Raw genomic sequence first — 7,717 nt, 5'->3', positions numbered from 1 at the left:
TATTTTCACATCCATTGGTTGGTACATAATCATTTGGTTACTCATCCCAATGGTAAATAAATATGTGGGTACTGCTGGCAGGCTGCAAAATCATCATAGACCTGTTGGTACATGAGTTGGAGATCAGAGAACCGGAGCCTTAATCTGCATCTCTAGGGTCATAGTTGGACCTAAATCAGCTCTGGATGGATCATTGTCTCAGGAAGGACTTCTAGCCAGGACACTGAATATATGTGTTTGCAACAGTATTCCTGTAGAAAGGTGGATAAATAAAAAAGAGTAAAGGGTAAAGAGAGTAAAAAGGTTGGTAGATAAAACCCTGAAGACAGTTTTATTGAGTGGTGTTCCCTCCTTGCTAGGGCAGGCACAATCTTCAGAGCTAACTCTCCAGCATACCTATATAAGCATTTAAAATTGCCTCATCGCAAGCAAACATACAGGTGCATTAATGTCATAATTGAGCAATATCTGCTTTAGTATTTCACAGAAACTGTTCTTCATAAATAACCAGAAAAGTATTCTATAGCTGATTGGATTTTCATTTAATCTTCTTACTGTATCAGTAAAATAGCACAAGAAAAGAATGGTCAATGTTTCCATTGGATCTCAGTGAATCCAGCAAGTATCATGGAAGACTATTAGGATAACAGAGGGCAGGAATTGTCCCGAAGTATCATAAACACTGAGGTTGTCTAAACATAGAAAAATATCGAGCTTAACTTAGCATGGAAGGTTTGAGTGAGGCTTAAGAAAGAGCTATATCTAGGGAAGGATTATAAGGACAGTTGGTTACCGTTAGATTTCTCTTGCCTGTCTGGAAAGTTCCTGGTGAGTATAGCCTGAACTGTCTGCATTGGTAAGTATTATATTGTTTATCACTGCGCCTTTCTTTTGTGGGATTTCATAGATGTTTCCCAAAGTTTCCTTTCCTGATCTTTCTTTTAATTTTGCTTGGTTTTCTTTCATTTTAACTTTTTCATTCTTTCATTCCTTTTTAATTTACTTCTTTCATTAATTTTCCCATTTCATTATAACTTTCCCTTTATATTCCTTTTTCCAATCTTTTCCCCCATTTTTCATCCTTTCTCACAACTTGTCCTGTCAGCGGTACATCCGAACCCACCTCCCTCTCTTGTTTCACACATAATATTGCACTGCAAAAGGCCCCAGGTTCCTCCACATTGCCTTGAGGCTACTCAGGTCCCTTCTGCTGTCGGTCCCGGCCACTGAGGCAGCCATATTAACTGCGGCCACTCCTGGAGCGCCCGCAGGTAACCACTTGCACCAATGAAAAGGAGCTAGTGTTTTCTCTCCCCCATGAGCGGCTTGAGGACGTAAACGTTGGAGGGGGGGTGCGCCACATAGCCTAGCACCCCCTCAGGTTAGTCATGCCTATCCTGGCACTGAAGGGGGTGCTGATTTAAACAGGAACTTTAGTATTTTAAATAAACCTGCCAGTGTGTCTAGTCACTCCACATCTAACATTGTGGATAGTGTGTCCTGTCCAGGCCCAGCCCACACCTTCAATTCAGTCACTGCAGATATAAATGAAGTGAATCCTGTTGCTGTTTCTATTTCTCCTATAATAAGCAATGTTCATTTAAATACATTTGCAGTTTCATGTGCAGAAAGTCCCTGTATCCACCTGCCCACACCTTTTCCCTTCTCCCCTCCTATCAGATCTTCAACTCCCCTCCCAACACAGGTTTTAACCCCCCTCCTCTTTGCCTTTTACCTCTCTCCTTTAGTTTCTTCTTTCTTCTCCCTTTGTGCTACACCTTCATCAGTGGTTCCAAATGCATTTCCACAAATAGTTTACTCCACCACCCCCCCTTTTCATTCCTCAGCACTATTAAGCAGTCCCGCTGCCCAGCAGAATTCGGCTTTTTCTACTTCCACCTCTGTGCCGTCATGAGCCCCTATGTTGAGTCATATGGCACCTTAGTCTACTGGCCAGGCAGCTAGCAGCATGCCGTATCCATCGTTCTCACAGCCCGCTTTTCCCTTGCAGAGTGTTAGTTTAGGCTGGTTGCCATTTAATCAGAGTGCCCTCTCTTTACCCTGCCCATTTCTGAGCCAACCTTTTGGTTTTCCTCCTTGCTATCCCCCTTTCTCTGCCTATGGCCCACATTTTGCTGTTCCTACATGTCAAAGCAATTTGTTACATAACACAAGTGCTCCTTCTTCAACATCTATATCCCCTTTAGATATTAAATAACATATCTTGAGCTCTCAAAACCCAAAAGTAAATATACGCTATCAAACAACTGAAAATATAATAGATAGATTGATCCAGGGAATTTATCTTATTTTAGGGGAGTCAGTATGTATTTACTAAATTGGTAACGCTCACACTTGTTTTTTAATTTACCTCTGAACCATTTGAATTTCTGAAAGGTTGAACGTGATGGATATTTGGCAAATACTAACAATATAAATATGTAACCTCTTGGCTAGCAGAAGCTGCTGAACTCTAAACTGCTTCTGTGGATGAAAATAAAACAACGGAGACTTAACTTTTTTGGGGCCAGGATATTGTGAAGCTAAATATGCTACAAAATATGGCTTAAAAACATACAGTTCATATTTGATCCGGTAACCAACAATATATAAGTGTTGTTGCGGCACCTTCCAAATTCTAGTACATATATCCTGAGAGTTTTTAGGCCATTATTTGTTGATTTTTTTAGGTTTATGTTTGTTTATGTTTATGTTTTAGGTTTGAGTCTCTTTAAGGTACTGCATAAGTCCCTGTTCCATTAATGTTAAATATATTTACATGTCTGCAGACCAGTGACATTGCATCTCATATATTCTGTATATTCAGATATGTAGGGCCTGATCCATACATAATTGCTGATTTTTTTGCGTATAATCCGTTATTTCAATGTGCCCATGCCCAGAACCGGAACATACACCACTAAACACAGTAACATTCAAATCTTCTAACACAAAGGACAATTACTACAGCTTACAATTTCTTGGAGGTAACAGGGTGTGGAAGGGATGTTCGCCCGTAGTCAATGTACAGTAAGGGCGTGCCAAACTCGAGCGCATGCAGCCACGTCCGTCTGATTCAAGCTTTGGGCATCTCTAAGGTACTTGTTTTCTGCTGTATCTCTTGCTCCAGCTACAGGGCTAGTCTAAGTCTTTATTCCTAGTCATGACAGTCTAGTATACAAATTAAAACGTGTTTGCAATCATGAGCGACTATAAAAATGTATTTTAAGTTCAGTAGACATCCAGAACATCCTAATAAATGTATTTCATGGGTGAAAAAACTTTTTTGTAAAAGTGTTTTATCATTAATGCCTGTATTATTAACGCCCTGTGGAACGCCCCAATCCACCCAGCTTCTGCCATCAGAAAAAAAATACAAATTTGAACCCCCCACATTTTCACGTGAAAAGTCTACGTGCACAGCATAAAATATTTTTTTTAAACGAAAATAATTACATATAATATTTGCACTATGAGAAGAACATTTTCCCACTTTCGTAAACAACCTGTCATATAATTTTCTACAACTGGATTTTATTTTTATTGTCAATAAACTTCATAAAACAGCCTAACAATTACATTATTTTTATTAAGTTGGTGTCAGTTGCGGTCAGCTTACATTATTGTAATATGGGAGAGGGGAAATCATGGTAAAAGGGTGATAATACTGTCGCACTGCTGGTACAATGCATGGAATCAGTGGTGATGATAGTGCGTGGACACTGCTGGTTATACTATGTGGGACAATGATTGTGAGGTCCATTAAATATTTCTGCCCTGAGACCTTTACTTTCTTGGTCTTGCAATGGCTGGTATACTCAGAATAGGCAACTCCGCTACGTACACTGGGGTAGTTTCAGTGCAATGAGGGATCTGTGACAAAGATACATGGATACATGCTAGCTGGTCTGGCTAGCATGATTTTGAGACCCTCAACACGATCACCAGATTCTGGGTTAGTCAACATGGGGATAGCTCTTTTTAGGAGAAGAAAAACTGAAGATGAAAAAAGAGAAGCTCCCTCTACTAATTATAACTAGGGCTAAAGACAGCAGTGTTGAACTGATTCAATCAGGGGTTAAGGGTTAATGTGTACCAGCAATCACGGTACAGAAATCTTTACTTATTTTTGCTTATCTATATGAGATGTGGGCATATGTAAGCAAAGATTTTATCCACAAGCAACTTGGAACCTCTCACAAGGCTCCTATTGGACTTTGCCGGCAATTGAATCTGCCCCATAGAGTTGTGATGAGTTTCCTAATCAGTAGTGTATGTAATGATGTTTACAAAAAGACGCTAATTGGCTTACCTCTTGTTCTTGTTCTTACAGCTGATATAGGTATCATTTGTTTGAAAAATGACCTCACTGTCTCTAATTGTTGGGAGGATAATGCTCATTGTAATATTATTATCAGGGCTTTTATTGCCATAGAACTCTCAGTATGGTGCTCTGGCACCTTTTTTTCATGGGTTTTCAAAGTTTAATTAACTTTTTAACATTTTATTTATTTTTTCTCTGCAGGGCTGCTACACTGCAGCACCGCATCTTAGTGTGCGTCCTGCTTCTGTCTTCTGCAGCGTGGTGACGTCACGACGCTGCCAGTGAGAGGAGCTGCGATCCAGCAGAGAAGCGAGAAAAGAAGCATAGAAGGTAAGTACAGACTACAGAAAGCGGGGGAGAGGCCCAGAAAGAGAGGGCTACAGAAAAACGAGGGGAGCAGAAAGAGAGGGCTACAGAAAAATGAGGGGGCAGAAAGAGAGGGCTACAGAAAAATGAGGGGGCAGGAAAGAGGGCTACACAAAAATGAGGGGGCAGAAAGAGATGAGTTCCGGCACCTTTATTATTACCAAAAAAGCACTGATTATTATTATTTTAACAGCATTGGTTCTCTTATTAATGCAGGACCAGTGTTGTGGCACCAGCCATAATATGTGTAGCATTAGCAAACCTTATTAAGACTTTTACCACTTATTTTTACTTTTGATGCTGTCGACTGCGATAAATAGTATGCAGTTTTTTTACAAAATGCATTATTAAAATCTTTATAAATAATTCCCATAACACCAGTTACTGCTCTCACACACGTGTTCAGATAACACTGAACATTTAGTAATATGCATAAAAAAAATACAATGTCAGATATGCCGTATGCTGAATAAAATAAACTGCAATTTCAATTATATTTAAATGTAACATATTAAAAAATATGTCCAACATGTCTTTTTAAAGAGTAAACAGTGATATCATAATCTTATGTGTTTTGTAATATAGTGATAAAATGGGTTAGAGGATCAATAAATATTATTATTTTGATTCATATTTATTTGCATATATTTATATGAGACATAGGGTGTAAAATAGGGTTTATACATCGAAGACTTAACATGCACATAAAACATACTTGTCGACTCTCCCGGAATGTCCAGGAGACTCCCGAATTCCGGTAAGGTCTCCTGGACTCCCGGGAGAACAGGCAATTCTCCTGCATTCCACCCACTTCACTAGAAATTGGGAAGGATTTGAGCCTCCATGACACGATTCACAGTGATTTGTGTCATTTTGCCCATTGTTTGCCTACAGTATTTGTACTAATCACCAGTTAAGCAAATGTAACCCCGCAATAGCACTGTGACTTTGCAAGGTGACGGGTACTGAAGAACTACATCTCCCAACAATAGACTTAAATGAGTTACAACCTATTATCTTTGAAAAACTCAGCCCAGAGCAGACAAGATCCGTCACATGTTTGGACAAGTATCAGTGCATGCCTGAATTAGCAGACCTCTCTAGAGCTATAAACCGGACAACATATACTATCGGATAACAATTCCCTTTTCAAGCGAGTTTACCAGCCCAACTCTACCCGCATAAACAGAAGCACATTAACATCTCCCCCGGCTGCTGGAACTCTACAGGGGAAGGATTTTCCCTAACAGCCTGGACGCCCCCATCCTGCACCGTTAAGGTTATGAATATAAAGGGTGCATTGTGCATACATGCCACTTCATTTATCATATATAAGAACTATATCCAAATGTGCTATTAGCACTAATTACAGGTGCTGCTGTTTTTGGGTGAGACTGTTCCATTTATACTCTTCATTGTCATCCGCTGATTGATTTTTTCTGTTATTGTTATCCTTAGTTTTATCCATGCATACCCAGGATTTTGGAAGTTTTTTACAAAATGTACTGGCCACACACTTTGTTTCATCCATCTTTGTGTTAGTCTCTAGATTGAAGACTCCATCAATATATGTTTATTATTTAAATGTATTGTTATTTCTGCATTAACAGACATGCATAATACTATACCTATTTATATGCTATTTTAGAGGCAGTTTTAATAATATTTTATTGTTGGTTGTTTATTTGAAATGTATTATTATTATTTTTATATTGGTTACAATAAAAGATCATTTGTATTTTAGATAAAGCCCGCCATCCTTTATTTATTTATTTTTAATTCTTTATTTTTTATCAATACTCACTGTGGTTGGTTTCCTTGGCGCACCTGATTTTGTATTTATCTGGTTTCTTTTAGCAAGGAGTGGCACCCTTGTTCGGGATTGCGACAAGGAACATTTCAGTCCATTTGAATATATATATTTATATTTGGGTTTTCAGCGCTCAAGATATGTTATTTAACATCTCCCAACATGCCTTATGGGGGAAGAGGAGGAAGGAGACGGCATGAGCAATGACAGTTATTAAGTATACAAAGCTCAGTTGTTGTCAGTTGACAGTTAATGGAAGATGAGCAGTTTCAGTGAGGACAGAGAAGCTTTGTATTGTGTATCAGGATAAATATATCTGTGAACAGCGCTTACTAACTATACTGATGGAAGTATAACTCAGGATCACAGAAGTTCACCTTATTATTGAAATGATAGAGTAACAGAGTAAATCTTCTAGCAAGCTAACAAAATTGTACAGCATTTATACTAGCTTCAATTTATGTCATCGCTTGCCTGAAAATCTGACAAACTGTGAGCTCAGCCATATTTGACAGTTACTATAACTACTGCAATGTGAAACAACATAACTCTTATGCGCTTATACTTGGAAGTAAAAAGTAATATATAATATTTGAAAATAAGTTTAAAAATATAAAAATGTGTCGCAACCTATCTTAGGGGTGCCAATCCCTTAGAAAACAATATTGTAACAACTGGTATAGACAGGTGTGCCAATATGCTTATTTAACTCACTCAAAATAGCTACCACAACTTAGCTTAAAAAGTGAGTAATCTATAAAATATATGTTTATTCCTCTATAAAAGTAGACTGGCCACCCACTTTTATTTGTCTATAAGACAACCAGGGGCGGGCTGGCCCGGGGGCCAGGGGGGCAGTGGCCCCCCGGGCCGCTCGGCCAGGTTGCTATTAGGGCTGGGGGGTAGGCTGGCCGGCCGCCCCCCATATGCAAAATACAATACTTTCCACCACGGCCGCATCTGATGACATAAGATGCGGCCGCGTCAGCGCATAGGTGGCCGCATCACATGACAGGGGATGCGGCCGCATCATCAATGTGATGTCAATGTCATGTGATGCGGCCGCCTGTGTGCCCCCCGGCCACGCCTCTCCCAGCCCGCCCCTAAAGACAACTATGGTGTATGAAAGATTTGGAAAGACACTGAACTGTTTGAAACTAGTGAATAGCTATTTAACTGTTTTATACTGTATCATTTTGGAGTCCTCAGAGTCAGCT

At 39.4% G+C, this 7,717-nt stretch overlaps 1 long non-coding RNA gene across 1 annotated transcript; it reads left to right on the top strand.

Annotated features, from left to right (window-relative positions):
- Positions 1 to 794: 794 nt before the first annotated feature.
- Positions 795 to 7,484, top strand: LOC142104644 (uncharacterized). The gene is made up of 3 exons (XR_012679614.1): positions 795 to 856; positions 4,526 to 4,654; positions 6,548 to 7,484. It is a non-coding gene; the product is annotated as an uncharacterized LOC142104644 (long non-coding RNA).
- Positions 7,485 to 7,717: the final 233 nt, after the last annotated feature.

This window comes from Mixophyes fleayi, chromosome 1 (assembly GCF_038048845.1).
Source record: "Mixophyes fleayi isolate aMixFle1 chromosome 1, aMixFle1.hap1, whole genome shotgun sequence".
Taxonomy (NCBI): Eukaryota; Metazoa; Chordata; class Amphibia; order Anura; family Limnodynastidae; genus Mixophyes; species Mixophyes fleayi.
This window is presented reverse-complemented; position numbering and strand designations above follow the sequence as displayed.